This window comes from Centruroides vittatus, unplaced genomic scaffold, assembly GCF_030686945.1.
Source record: "Centruroides vittatus isolate TY-2023 unplaced genomic scaffold, ASM3068694v2 contig_4, whole genome shotgun sequence".
In the NCBI taxonomy this organism is placed as follows: Eukaryota; Metazoa; Arthropoda; class Arachnida; order Scorpiones; family Buthidae; genus Centruroides; species Centruroides vittatus.
Window position 1 is genome coordinate 1229862 of NW_027122214.1, and position 16863 is coordinate 1246724.

At 28.7% G+C, this 16863-nt stretch overlaps 1 long non-coding RNA gene across 1 annotated transcript in view; it reads left to right on the forward strand.

Moving 5' to 3' along the window:
* LOC136976241 (uncharacterized) overlaps positions 1-16863 on the forward strand; it is a 71683-nt gene that overhangs the window by 41291 nt on the left and 13529 nt on the right. The gene's annotated exons all lie outside the window — the stretch shown is intronic.

Genomic DNA, 16863 nt, shown 5'->3' on the forward strand with positions numbered 1-16863 from the left:
AAATTTAATTTAACTTGTAAATTTTCTTTTCTCTAATTATAAATACAATTTTTAATCCTTCGAGATCGTTTGAACATCTACGTTGACGTACTTTTCGATTATCTTCTCTCGGCTGCAAATTCTTTTCTTTTCAATAGAAAAAAAAATTTCAAAAGCTGAAACAATTGAAATTTTTGAATGTTGGAAATTTTCCAAATATCCACATAATTTAAAATTAATGACAGTTTAAGGCAAAAAGAATTTTTTAAAATTATTTTATTGGGATTCGGATTATAAACGAAAAAAGCGAGAGAATAAATTTTTTTAAAGATTATTTCTATAAAGATCTCATTGATAACAACATATTATAAAAAATATAGTTTTGTGCTACATTCCTATATCAATGGATCTATGATTATCCTCTCACTTTTATATCACGGTAATACGGTTCTACTCTTATGACAGGAAGTGTAGAGTATGTCGGTCAAGGAAGGAGTTGTTCTCACATTATCTTTAGAGAGAATTTTTTTCTGATAATTCTATCACATTTCTTTCTTCTGGTGTTCTTAATCGAATTGTAGAAGCTGATGAATTATGACTTGGATTCTTGTAAAGTTCCTTCTTAGAACACACAATTTTACTTTTTTCACTTTTCGTTAATTGATAATGATATTTTTTCAGATATACAACGTTATTTTCTTAAAAGATGCTTGTACAAGTATCAAAAGAGTTTGCAGGATTTCTGCTTATAATTTATTCACCTTCGTAAATAGAGGTCGTAGTTCGAAATTTTAATGCGTTTCTCACACCTCTCAACCTCACTCCGCCTCAAAGGATTGGGACTAGCATTCCGCCTAAAAAACCTTTAACTGTTGACTGAAATAAAAAGGATCATGAGTCCCCGTTGGCTCCAGATCCTGATTCGGCCGAACCAATCCGAGCTATTTAGTTCCACTATTGTTTGTAATTCATTTTTCCACAAAGGAATACGGCAAGAAGGAATCAAAGACTAATGTAAAACGGAATTATAAAAGAACACAACTAACAAAGAATTATGACAGCACTAATGCTCTCTAAAAACAATACTGGAATAAAGTGCCTCCTGTAATTAACACATTCTCGCTTCCGGTCAGAAGAGTAGAACGTCTTATTATGATATAAAAAGAAGAGGACGAACTTAGATCCATGGATATGGGCGTTAACACAAAACTATATATTTTATTATATGCTGTTATCAACAAGACTAGAAATAATGTTAAAAAGGATATGAACTGAGAGAAGACAGTCAAAAATGTTTATCCACTATTAAATAAAGGTTCAACATTCCTTTAATACGGAAATTAATTTAAATTTTAAATCAATAGCACACTTGTAAAATTTACCATTGAAAAGTTTTAATTCGATGAAAAATAACATTAATATTTTATGCACGTGAATGTTAATATATTCACTTTTTTTATTCGAATTATTTTAAAAAATGTTTTAATTTGTATATTTATTTGTTTGCATTTAATCTTTATTATATTTTTACAGACGTAGAAAAACATAAGATCTAAATTTCTATTAAAAAAGAATTTATTTTAATTTTTTTAATCTTAAATGGAAAGACCAGAAATGAATTAAATTAAATGCTATTACAATATTTTACGAGTATTAAACTATGTTTAAAATATTATGCTGCACATTAACGAATAAAATCAACACAAAATTTAATATAGTATAAACATTTTTATTGATTTAATAATTCAAATATTGTATCAAGAGGATAAGAGCATCAAATGTTTACATTCCTAAATGGTTGTCTAAGATGCTTAACCGAAAAAAAAATGTCTAGATTGATTTGGATTTAACTATAAATATAAAAGAAACCTCCGCAGCATCAGGATATATAAATATCAAATCGAACAATAAGATATTTGGAAGAAGTGGAATGAACGGAAAATAAAGAGAAAGTGACTTCTTCTATTGGAAACAAACAAGAAAAAGATTGAAATTTATTACAAATATTAGGAATGAAAGAAGAAATAATTATTGGAGAATTATTTGCGTAACAGAAGTAAATCTATTGGGCTTTGATCAGATTTACGAAAAAATTACTAGAAGAAAACGAATGAAATATGCTGCCCACTAGTGACCAAGTTGATAAAATCACTAGGCCTCTGGTGGATACTGCTCAACAACACTGGTGACGGGTTTGCACATCGCTAACGGGCCAGCCGTTAGTTTCCCGGGTTTTCTTTATGTGAATAACACCTAAATTTGGGCCAGTTTCCTATAAAAGTTCTCTCGAAAAGTATCTCTCCTTGGCAGATCGCCCATATGCTACGTTGCCTCGTACTATCAATCCAGTCCAATCCATGAAGCGTGCTAAGACTGATATATCGAAATATAAAGAAGTTCGTTAATGGCTCGGAAATGCATTACATCAAAAAGTTTGAGTTATCTTTAGTCGAATCAATGCAAATCTTGCTACCGTTCATTGTCTTCGTTACCTTTCTTGTCCTTGAAAAACAATCTTATAAGATGACAACGACCCTAAGAACTGCCTTGCGAGTCAAAACATTGCTAAATCAAAAAATCGAATGCTTAAATGACCGCATATTACCCAATCACCGGATCTAAACATCACGAAATACGTCTCGTTTGAATTAAAAAGAAAAAAAAAATTTTTCAGATATAGAATAAGTAATATATAATCAAACATAGAAAAACTTTGGGCAAGAATAGAAGCCATTTCAAATAATATTAAACTCGTCATAATATCTAATAGAACTTAGGCAAAAGGGAAATAAAGCTTACACAAAGCTTTGAAGTATGATTTTGTATCAAATCATTATAAAATTTTGCAAATTCTCTAATATTAATCACCATGTTACATTCTGTTGAATTCAAATTTGTATTTAATTAATAATTTATTAAGTTTTTAATGTTTAAATTTGATAAAATTTATTAAAGATTAATCTAATATATCAAAAATGTAGAATAACGAAACTTATTATCAAAATAATCGAGTTTTATTTGAGTTATAGAGCATGACATGGAATAATTTATTATTATTTTTTAATTTCTTAATTTTTATATTTTATTTACATAATTAGTTTAGTGCTTTTAAAATTTAATCGCTATATATGTATACAATTATACGTTTGTTCTATTATATACCTATTATAATTGATACGGTACTAAAAATATTATATCGATTATCCAGTAACCGGTAGTCCAGCACCTTCTTTAATTGATTGAAATTGAGATCGTGGTTGAAATTCCCACAACTGCAAGACTAAATTATTGGGTATCACAAATAGCATTATGTGTAGCGAGCGATTTTTTGGGACGGGCTATTTATATTTTAAGTAGCTAACTCACTATTGGAAATATTTTCTTATGCCAGTAGTAAAATATGCTTATTGTAATCATTTTAGAACCGCTTATACTGATAACAATAACCGACTAATTAAGAAAGATAAGTGAATAAGAAGATGGTTAATAGAAATTCTGGTCTTATTGATTAACATTAAAGGGCATGCTCAAACAATTATAAAACGTAATTTGAAGATTTATTAACTATAAAAATTATTATTAGTTAATGTAATTCATCTAACATTTTTCTTGCCGGTTTTTATACTACCATTTTTAACAGCAGCATCTAACTGAAGGAATGATTAAATTTTAACCTATTTTACTGCGAGAAAATAATGAGTAAAATAATTACATTAACATTTAACATAAAAAGCGCTAGTTAAGACTGATAACGAATAACGATTGCCCGTTATTGGTCACGTATTGAGGCAAATAGCGCGAAAACACATCTTTTTGGTTATTCATCTGAAAATAATGAAGATTGTCATCAATTACAATAAATGGTTCTTTGTTTTTTAATTTTGTTTGTTTGGTTCTGTGTTTTTTAATTTGTATGTTTGAAGACGTGGTAGTTTTGATATTAAACGACTGATAATATTATCTGTGATTACAATACGCGGATTATACTACGAGTATATTAAAACAGTAACTCAAACTACATGGTTTTTCAGGAATGTTATGAAGAGTATGTCTAGTTAACTCGACAAGATACAAGTATATGGTTTCGATTTATTTCTTCCGTTTTTTACAACGCAAAATGTTTCTTGTAGTCTGTGGTGCTTTATTGAGGAAAGGAACGAGAATAATAAGTAGATCAGATGTGCATTTTTAAGTTATAATTATGTGACTTCTGTTGATCAGACAAAAGGATAATTCGGCAAGGCTCTGGACGCTGATCAACGATGTCAGAAAATTGATGATCTACCTATAATTTTAATTTTGTTGATTATCCGTTTGAAATCTCTAAATTTCTGAAAAATATTCTTTCAATAAATTTGAATAAGACATAAATTATAGATCACTTATAATTTTAGTATCCGGTGTTACCATCTCCAACTCCACGATTGTCTCTTTCTCCTCCATATCCTACACTTTTGTGCTCTATTCTATTTCTATTATCATCACTTCCTCTGTAACTTCCATTTTTGCTTATGCCTCCTCCATATCTCTCGCTTTTACCGTTACCTGCGTATCCTCCGTTGTTACCACCTCCCCTGTATCCTCCGTTGTTGCCACCTCCGCCGTATCCTCCGTTGTTGCCACCTCCGCCGTATCCTCCGTTGTTGCCACCTCCTCCGTATCCTCCGTTGTTGCCACCTCCTCCGTATCCTCCGTTGTTGCCACCTCCGCCGTATCCTCCGTTGTTGCCACCTCCCCTGTAGCCTCCGTTGTTACCACCTCCCCTGTAGCCTCCGTTGTTACCACCTCCCCTGTGGCCTCCGTTGTTGCCACCTCCGCCGTATCCTCCGTTGTTGCCACCTCCCCGTATCCTCCATTGTTGCTCTTTATTTTCATATTTTGCTATTTTCTCTTCTCTTCCATATTCTACACCATAATTTTTATATTCTCTATTATTCTTAGTTCTACCTTCATATTCTCCACCACCACCTCCAAAATTATGTCCATAATCTTCCATATTGCCTCCGTATCCTCCAATACTACCACCTCCGTATCCTCCAGTACTGCCACCTCCGTATCCTCCAGTACTGCCACCTCCGTATCCTCCAGTACTGCCACCTCCATATCCTCCAGTACTGCCACCTCCATATCCTCCAATACTACCACCTCCATATCCTCCAATACTACCACCTCCATATCCTCCAATACTACCACCTTCGTATCCTCCAATACTACCACCTCCATATCCTCCAATACTACCACCTTCGTATCCTCCAATACTGCCACCTCCGTATCCCTCATGTCCTCCTTCATAGCCACCATGACCACTATGATAGAAACGATTATCATATCTTTGGCTAGTTCCTCCTCCTCCTACTCCTTTCTTGCATTTTTGAGGATAATGATGTATAACATCGCCATACATTTTACCACTCATAACAAAATGATGAGGCAATATGATTACAATAAACACCTAAAACGAGAACAAAACTCATATATTTGAAATATTTTTAAAAACTAAAAATTTAAAATATTAAAAAATCTTACATCTATGAAATTAACCATTTCAAATCTCTCAGTACAATCAAAGGAGACAAAATAAAAACTGCTTTTATATCAATTATAAAAGATTCAAACATTTTTAAAATAATTGCTTTCAAGATATGGACGAAAAGAAATCTTTCGAAAGTAATTAGGTTATTCACTTTTATTGTTTTGATTTGAATGCTTTTCCTTATTGTATTTACTAAAGGAACATATTCATAAAGAAATATCAAGTAATAAGGAAGATAAATAAACAGAAGAAAGTGAACATTAATAAATAAAAGATTTTAATTACAATATTTCCCAATCAGATTGTTACTTATAAGTTACGTATTCGTGGTTATACAAATTGATAATTTCTATACTTCAAGGAAAATAGAACAAATGAGAAACCACACTACATGCTACTTTACCAGGTCATGCACGATATGAGATTTCGAAATGCACACTTGATCTTTAAATCCTTTTATTTTTGAGAGCGTTAACCTATCTCTATTAGAAAGTTTTTTTTAAAATACATTTTCAGTCTTTTATAAATTAAGTAAACATTATTCATGGAGTTTGTTTTCAAATTATATATTCAATTTTTTTTTTTAAACTTTATTTTGATTTTTGGTCCGTGACCCAAATAGCTACAACTTGCATTATGATGATGCTTAGTCATCGTTGGTATAGCGTCCATCATTTAATGTTAATGAATTACCAGTTAAACTAGAAAGTTAGGCGAGATAAAAGCATATCTTGATGTTTGTCAATAGCCTTAAACCAATTTTCCCACAAACCCATTTATTTATCATCTGTCACTGTCCAGATAAACAAGTAGTAGCCATCAATCTGTTTTGAAGAATGTTAATTTCTAATTAATAGTGTACAAAATAATATGATAAATAGTTTATAATATATTTCATATTGGAAATAATTATGTGATTTATAAACGCACGATAAAGTGTTTAAATTATGTATTTAATAGCAAAAATAAGTTTAAATTGGCGCTGCTTTGTGTATAGTTAATATTTAGATGTAATATTTGAGATTTGTTTATTACAAGCTGTTTATAGCATAGTTTATAATCAAATTTATATTACTGTATATAAAAAAAATTATGCGATAATTTATTATTGACACTTATAGCAACAGAACTATTCATTTTACCTGTACACAATTAGTATTCGTTGATATTGATAGTGCAGACCTTGAAAATGATAATTATTAATTAGTACCTTGAAAATTACTTTTCATTATTACAGTAGTGTTTCTCTACCTGTACAGAATTATCACTCCCTTTATAAGTGTCAAAACATAAATTTTAATATCGCCCTCTTTTCTTTATCAAATATTATTTTATTCTTTTTATGTTTTACGTTTTATATAAAAAAATCGCAAATAATTGTTTATTTATTCAAATACGAATTTCGCAACAATTAGATGTCAATTCTAGAGTTGTATGTTAAGATAATTATTATTTATTAACGTAATCTTCTAGGTCAACGAAGTTGAGCCGACTTGTTTATTTTGTTTATTGTTTTGTTTTGTTTTGTTTACTATTTTGTTGTTTTGTTTATTGTTTATTTTGTTGGAAACTGGTTAAAAATAATCTCAAATCACTTTTTCTAGTAACTGTATTTGCGAACGAATTCAGTTGTTCTTTGCACAACAACTGAAGAACGGCACTAAATCCTTATCTACGACACAAGAAGTTGGAAATGCCATGATTAGCAATTTTATTTCATTCCATAGCGTTTTAAACTCGTTTCTAGTTTAAAACACTCGTTTACTCAAAATATTTCAGTTTTATCTTGTGTAAATAAAATTTAGGCTTCGAAGTTGATTGAGTTCTTTTGCAAACGAGTGGGCATCGTATTTACATCTACATTAAAAGGGTTAAAAAACGTAGAGTTCAATATAACTATAAAACGCCAAGAAAAATACGTCCGATACACTCGAATACAAAAACGCAAACGAATCGATGGAGACCTTTGCCGAAATAAATAGGCCCACCAGTGGCCAAGCAGTTCCGTTCCCTGAACACTGGGAGTTCGGTAGTGGGTTCGCGCCTCGCCAAGGATGGGCTGGCCACGTGGAGTTTTCCGGGTTTTGTCCGCCTGAATAGGGGCCAGTTACCCTTAAAAAGACCTCCCGGAAGGCATTCCCCCTAGGCAGATCGCCCAAGTGTTGCGTTGCCGTAACTTAACCAAAACAAAAATCACCCTTCTATAATAATCGTAATTGTCTAATCGAGTTCGTATTGTGTATGACGTCGCGATAACTTATTTGCTTGTCTAGCCAGTTATCACTAACACGTCACTGCGTTATATTCAATACGAACTTGGTTAGCATTAGATACACGTACAGTACTGTACATACAGTAGAGCATCGATTATCTGACTTATCGGTTAACCGATTGCGTTCTAATCGGCAAATTCAAATGTCCGCTAGTGATGTGGCGCTACAAAATTTGGTTATGTCTTGGCTACTTTAATATTATTTTTGTTAAATTTTTGCGTGTTTTAGCTGGCAGCACTGGCTCGACCATGAAAGGGAGGCCAGTATTTAAACCAGGCCTAATACACTATACTAATAATGTATTTTTTCATACTTTTCAGTTATCCGACCAACCCCAGTCCCCAATTAAATCGGATAACCGATGCTCTACTGTAATTACGACTACATAGTGCGGCCTTCAGTCGCTAGAAATAATATATATTAATGTCAATTATATTTACAATTTTTATATTTGGAAGGTTTTGAAAAGATTTTCACTGGTTGTATTTACTAAATAATTATTATTACATATACACGTGTAGGCTATATAATAAGATCTTATTCGCTCATCGACACAGTTTTTTTTTAACTCTTTCCGCCCTGTGGGCACTAAGAGGGCCTCTTTTAGTAGGCCCATTATGGGTTCGGCCAGGCCCACAATGGGGCGACCGGGTGGTGAGGGACGGGGCCCGACATATCCGAACGGACCACCCCCCGAAAAATTCCTGGGGATTATTCGACCCGTTCGGATTCGATCCCGGATCCCCCAGAGCGGTAGGCTGCCACCTTTACCGCTCGGCCATCCGGCCGTCTCATCGACACTGTTGGGTACCTCTGGTCTAGATCTTTCCTTTCAAACTTTTTTTCTTTTTGAGAAACGTGCTGTATAAAAGAATTACAGTAGAGCATCGATTATCTGACTCAATTGGGGACTGAGGTTGGTCGGATAACTGAAAAAACGGATAACCGAAAAGTATGAAAAAATACATTATTAGTATAGTGTGTTAGTATATCCCATGTAATAAGCATATTAGTATATTGCTATTAACCTACTTCGCGTTGAATTTTCATCGATGTTAAGCCTAACAAAATTTTTTAAAAATAATAATCATCGTTAAATTATTTCTTTATTTTGCACAAAATAAATACAGAAATAAAGAAAAAATAGAAAATTAAGCCTGGTTTAAATACTGGCCTCCCTTTCATGGTCGAGCCAGTGTTTCCAGCTAAAACACGCGAAAATTTAACAAAAATAATATTAAAGTAGCCAAGACATAGCCAAATATTGTAGCGCATCACCACTAGCGGACATTTGCCCACTAGAATGCGATCGGTTAACCGATGTGACGGTTGATCGGTGGTCGGATAATCGATGCTCTACTGTATATATTTTTTCAATTATTGATTATACAGGGGGGTGCAAAAGTAGGTATACAGTTATTATGGGAGGAATATACACATTTATTTTTATGTACACATTAAATCACAAATAAGGAATACGAATTAATAAAATAACGATTAAAAAAAATAATGAACACCAAACGTTTGTATTTCTCAGATTCTCAATTGTATACATACTTTTGCACCCCTCTGTATATATATTATTTAAACTATAAATAATTTATATAAAAAGATGTTATTTAGATTGACTTGGAATAAAATCAAAATTGATATTTACTATTTGACGTCCATTATCTATTTGTTTACATTTTAAAATGAGAAATAGTGGCAAAAATTAGTATTACAAAATATAAAGCACAATACTACGAAAACGTAGTATTGTGCTTTATATTATTTCACAGATTCGTTTTACTTTTATTTACTAGGAGCTGGACTATATCTTTTTTATTTTTACTGTGAAAAGTCTGCTTCTATCTTAACATTTCGTATTAGCGAGCGATATATTTCACGAATGATGTCAACATAGCTTTATTATCAGTCACGAGACTCCCGGTTTACGATCGTTCATTTTATTAATCTTAAAAACGGATAAGTTGTAGTTTTCAGGAATTAATTCAGAAATCATAAAACTAGACGTTTCTAGTTTTTTATTCTGCCACTAGAACAGTTCGTTCGACAGACAGCTATTCTATCACCAGGACGGATTCGCATCCGAATCCTATTGGAACTCTGTTTTTCTGGATAAGATGGATTTATTTTATAATCATCAGTCAAAACAGCCCGATCCTATTCCGAAGAACGGATGGTAAACAAACAGTAAATACAAACCTATTAACTCGTCTAGAAGTCGAACGGCGTAAGTTTTGACTAAGATTTCCGAACAGGGAGTTCTAGGTCGGATGACCGAGCAGGACAAGGGGGAAAAGGGAATGTTTTAATAGACTTGAGCACGCGCTTATTATAGCAAATTTTACAGTAGTTTTTTGAATAAAGGTACAGTACATGATGGTAAATTACTTTATATATAAATGCCCTTACTGTTACGAAATTTTTTAAATTCATAACATTCTAAGGATGAGTAAGCCAATCTATTCATGGCAAATGTAAGCCATACTCCTAGCATGTTTATTCGTTTTGCAAATGAAATGTTAAACAAAGTATAGCTTATTACCGTCCAAATTTGACTGTAAATACACTAACCTATTAAGTTTTCCATTATAGTTCGTTTCGTAGTGAAGTATGAATACCAATATATACATGAAAATTATTCTATCTAATTAGTCAAATTTTTTTTTTATGGGTACTTGAGATTAAAGCTTCAAGGAGCATGCCACGGGAAGTAAGCTGTCATGTCGCTTATGAAACGAGCGGTCTACTTAAATTACTTATTTGAAATCAATGTAAAGTGTGCAAGAACTATGTAAAGCTTCTAATCGATATAATATTATAGTGACATTGCTATTATTTAAAAAAATGCTAAAACTGCCTTGTTAATGTTTTTGGTTACCTAATAAATTAAAATTTAAATTAGCATGTGCATAATTATTCAATTATTTTAATAAAACACCTTAAAAACTTTCATGAAGTTTTGAGAAAAGCAATCAAATTAAAATTTAAAAATAAAGTATTTTAAGATTTTTGAATTTCTATTAAAATTTTACAACCATCAATCAACAATTAAAAACATGAAAAAAATCAACAGTTTAGATTATAAAAATATTTTTACTTTATAATACATTTACATAATTTGATGAAATTAAACATAATATACACATTAACACAGATATTGTCCATAATAATTCTACATAATTGAAACAAATTGTACAAAGAAAGTTCTTGGTACTTTATCTATATTAAGTACTCATACAGTAAATTCTATCATCTGGATAGTTTCTCACACAATTGCATATGTAAAAATCATCATGTAAACATGTTTATTGGGATTTAATGCAGAATAAAGCTCGCTATCTTTCTTGAGAAAATAATGTCTTTATAAACAGAGGCATTAACATACTCAATACAGAAATTTTTCATAAACATGTAATTGCTACAAAATAGACTCAAGACCATATATAAGCATCTAATACTGAAATTTTTATTTGCCTGCTATTATATTCAGGTTGACAAATACAGAAAATCTCCAATTGTTAAAATACACAACTTAAATATACCTCATACATGGCAATGGTATTAACTTAATTTTAAATATATCCTAATACAATAAATGTTGAATATCATCATCAAAAAAATTTTAAAATGCTGATTATATAAAATTATAATTTATATATATTTTATCAATTATACAGGTAAATTATGTGAGTTGAAATGTATCTACCAATACTTTCAATACTCTCTCCTACATCAGTATCTAGATAATTTTTTTTTTAAGAATGAGAATTATAGAAGTGCAAATATTTTTAGAACTATAATTCATGTGCATAGTATATACTAAATTAATAAAATGATTATGAATTGTTCTCCACAGGGAAATCCAATATTTTTAAAGCAGCTTCTTAATAATAATAATACAAAATTTATTATTATTATGATCTATCTCAAACAATTTGTTATTTAAAATACATGCGGTTTTGGATTTATAATAAAAACTGAATGTAAAACTGGTCCCAAATTTGTACTAATATAGTATACAGTATTTTTACTTATATATTTTCCAAAACATAACTGAAAGTATTTAAAAAAATTAGAAAAACTGAAGAAAAATTTATTTTTAAATTGAATGTCAGTATATTTTTGTCACATTTTAGCAGTTGTCAAAAATATAGGAGATAAGTTTCTGCAATGAACTTCATCTTTAATTCAGTTTCACATAACGAAATTAAAACAAAAAAATTAAATGTTATTTGTTGTGTATTATGACTGGCACAGATGAGCAGTTATAATATATATCACTATAATGCTATACTATATAGAAAACAATGCAGTATTGAACAAAAATTGCATACACTGCATATAGTTTGTAGTGCACTATAAACTGTATGGGGGGGCTTTTGTAGCATTACAGCTCTATATATCAGTCAGTGCACACCAACCTTTCTAAATAAATATATTCAATTTTGATTTCTTTGAATAAAGATTGCTTAGAATCTTTCTATAAATACAATTTAAAATTTGATGAATTTCATTCATTTTTTTCCTAGACTAGGCATTTGGTATTGCATAATTAAAAATGTATTGTGTTTAAATCTAAATTATAGTTTTTATTTAAATTTGCTGGTTTAATTTCTGAATGTAATATTTTGTGATAAGTTTGAGCAAAAATTATTTTTGTAATCCAATAAATATGACAAAAGAAAGAATTTATTAACTAGAAACTAAGTAAATATAGAATTCTTATACATTTCAATCCATCATTTGCAGTATATTTATGTAAAAAATAACTTATTAATTTATGAACTATTACAGATAAAAATTATTTTAATTATTAAAAATATCATAAAAATAAATTTATATAAAGTATTTTAAATCAATTAATTTTTCATTTTATATGTTTGGCATTTATTTAGAATCTATTTTATTTAGTTAAGTCTAGTTCTGAAGTCACAAGCTTATAAATACAAAAAGAGAGAAAAAAAATTTGTAGGTCAAATTAAAATATAAAAATTCTAGAGAAAAAAAACTGAAGATCAAAATATTTTGTTTTACTGTCAAGTATTTCATTGACTTTTTTCATCATAATGAAATTTTAAATGATCATGATCATCTCTAAAAGCAGGCGTAATTTGTAACAATAGAATACAAAGTAATGTAATATTAATTAATATTAAAAATTAAGAACAATGCAAACCAACATTTTAATTCTTAATCACATTAATATTTTATTAGTTTATTTTTGTCTTAAGAAATATTCAAAATGCCAAAGAATACGTTTCTTAATAGTGTTTATAATACTTTAAAATAATATTCTATTTTTACATATTGAACATAAAATCAATCTTCCATTTTTCAAATTATTTTTATAAATTCCATAAAGCCAATTACAAACATATTTAAAATGTATTATTATTAATACTTTGAAGTGAAGATTAATGTTCTTACAAATATTAGTATTAAACAAATTTAATCTAGATTAAAAATTACTATATAATATTAACACATTAAACGGTAGATGTTAATTTTCTTATTTATATTACATTTAAAAATTTTCTCTAAAATAAATTGTCTGTATATTTGCAATTATATTTGAAAATATAGAAAAAAATTGCAAATTTTAAAATTATAATTGAAATATATATTAAAATAATTTTATCCTAACGAAGAAAATTATAAAGTAGAAATTGTACTTTAAAATTATTTATGGCTTATCTCTAACAGTTATATGGCACAATGTGGAATGATATCAACATACCCCTTTATGAAATAATTATTTTTTAACAGTAATGTCAGATTAAATATTCTTGTCTTTGTTGGTATTAGTTTAAGAAAAAAGAATTTGGTTCTTTAATCTCAAGGTCTATGACACAATTTTCTAATTTATCAATTTTAAATCTTTTGGAAGTATTTTTTTTTTTTTATATATCAATATATTACTGAAAGTTGAATACAGGATATAATTCTTAAAATTTATTGCATTTTATATATGGATTATTTCATAATTTCAGTAAAAATTTATAAGAGTTTAAGTACAAATGTTTTTAAGTTTAGAAATAAAATTCTATATATTACTAAAATGTTTCTTTGATATGTTTAACAAGATATTTAGGTATTAGGCATTTGTAGATAGCTCTTAGGAAAATTATTTTTACTGAAGACAGTTTTTATAGTGCTTTAATAAAATTTTATAAGAAAAAGCATTTAAATATCTTTAAATTTTAATACAAATAAAAACTTATTTTTCCACTCAAATTTTCAAAATGAAAAATTTGTGATAATAAATTTTAATCCAAAACTTTCTGTATTATAATAAATATAGAAATTTGAGTTAAAAGTAATTTTGAACTCATTTTCATTCACTTATTTGTGAAAATTAGATTAACTAATGCAATTTACGATAAAGCTTTTTAAAATTACAGTATTTTATGTAAATCTTTCACCTTTACTTTTATGAAGTTGTAAGTTTGGAATAAATCTGTAGTTCAATTTAAAATGTTATATTTTACAAATATGGAGTTAGAAAATACTTTGCTTCATTTACTCACATTTTCCATAAACAAACTGATTGGTGCTCTATAAAAAATTACTACTACTTTCATGAAAATTGCAAAATAACTAACAAAATAATAATCACGGAAGATATTATTTTGAAATTATATTTTATAACTGAAGTGAATAATTATTTTAGTTTAAATTTTATTTTACATATTCAACCATATTTGAAAAAGGAATAGTGAAAAATTACTGTATTTACTCGCATATAAGATGAGGTTTTTATTCATTTATCACAGCTTCAAACTCCTAGGTCATCCTATATGTGCGAGCAAAAGATTCTTTGCATTTTTGCAAATAATTTTTGTGAACCGTGTATTTGCATTTTTTACTGGATGCTTACCCTCTTGTATTTAAAAACATAAGTATTTTATCTGGTTGTTTGAATCGTTCTTGTATAGTATTGGGGAGTAAAGATGAATAGCAATAGAAAAAGCAAAGCTTTTGAATTGAATTCCAAATTGAAATTTAAAAAAATCACAGGAGAGCCTGATATAATTTTTAATCCATTCCCACATGAAAACATACTGTATGATTATTAGGAAATCAGAATTCGGAGAAACTCTTAAGTGTAATCGAGGGAAAGTGGATTCGACTGTTAAGAATTGGCAAAAAAGTTCCTGACTGTCCAGCTTTAGGTGAACATGTCGTTGATTTTACAGGATTTTTCCTTAAAGTTTAAAATGCCAGTAATTTTTGCGGGACAATGTGTGCATTTACATTTATTTGATATTTTACTTGTGATTAAACAAAATAAAATTAAAATTGTATTAATAAATCTAATTTTCTTTATTTTGATCTTTAAAGTCACGCTTCGTCCTATATGTGAGGCCATCTTATATGCGAGTAAATACGGTACAATATCAGTTTACAAAAGATTAATTTGTATAGATAACAGAAGATAATCCCACACTTTTAAAGGAAATCTCATAATTAAGAACTTACAAAACTTTAATCTATTCCAAATTAAAAAAATTATAGAAAAATCATCACCTGATATCTAATTTGATACTTCTTAATGTTCACAAGTTTCAGATATAATTTTATATCTTCAAAAAAATTATCATCTATTACTATAAATATATATAATGTATATTTACTTTAAATTTTGAAAAGTTAAATGCAAATTATACAAAATCGTTTGTATGAAATTAATATATTATTTAAGTAAAATTAAGTATGTTTAACAGAATTCTTAATGTCATCTAATGTGATACAGAATATAAAAGTTTATTATATAGCTTATAGCATTCTTACAAAACAAATTTGATATACAACAGTCATAAGCAACCTGCATCTCCTGGTGGCATGCAGTCCCTGGAGTTTTGGCAATTAATTTTATTTTCATATTTTCTGTCTCATGCCATTATGCAATATTAAGCTGTTGTTTGTCATGAAGAACATTCAAAACTAAACATGACCAATGAAAAGATGAAAATAAACTATATATTACTAGTTAACATATATTATTTTGGTATGCAGTGTACTGGCAGCTATGGAGTATGTTGGTATTCAGCAGGCTTAAAGCCTACAAGAAAAGAAATGTATGCAGCCTACTGGAAGCCTATGATATTTCCTTGCAGCTTGCACCAAGAAATGAGAAAATGGTTGCTTAACACTGTTATATAATGACTGGAAATTTTCTGATTACTGCAAACTAAGAAATAATTACTTATTTTTTATGAATTAAATATGAAGCTAGATATCACTTTAAATTGGAAAATAATGTTGATGGAGTTGACAAACACTCACTGTATAATGTAAGGAGTCACACTATTTTAATTCTGATTTAAAAAGTCCAAGACAGTCTCATCTCATCATCAGATTGAATAATCTCAAAGCCTTTAATTTGAATTAAAATAGAGTGACTCCTTAAATTACATAGCAAGTGTTTGAATATAATAAAACAAGATAAATATCAAATTAAAACATCAAACAATGAATAATTTTAAATGGCTAACTCTAAATTTTGTTATATTGCAATATATTCAAATTTATAACAAATTTGAATTATAATTTTTATAAACATATTTCTTATTAGCAAGAAACATTCTAATAACTCCTATCATTTACAATAATAAAATATTTGAAAAATGTTTTGAAGCCAATCCTTTAATATAAATTCTCTCACAAATTAATCACTTAATGGTGTTTTTCTACAATAAAATAAGAGATGAGTCAACTAAACATTTAATGATGTGCTGGCTTTGTTTTGTTCATTTTTAAATGTGACTGATATTTTGTTATTTTAAGGCTTTTTAACTTCTAAAAATTGAAAGTGAAAAGATATTTAAAACATGAAAACTGCTTTTTCTGTATAATGAACTTAACAATATGAAATGTTTTAAAATAAATTCTTTTTAATTTAATGCTTTAAATTTCAATAATAAACTTTTTACAAGTTTTTCTACTTTTTTTATAAATGAATTTTGAATATACACTATTTAAAAAAAGGATTAATTTTCATTTAAAATGTAACTGCCAATATTAAAATACTTATAATATACGAATTATTCAAAATTAAAACAATTCTAA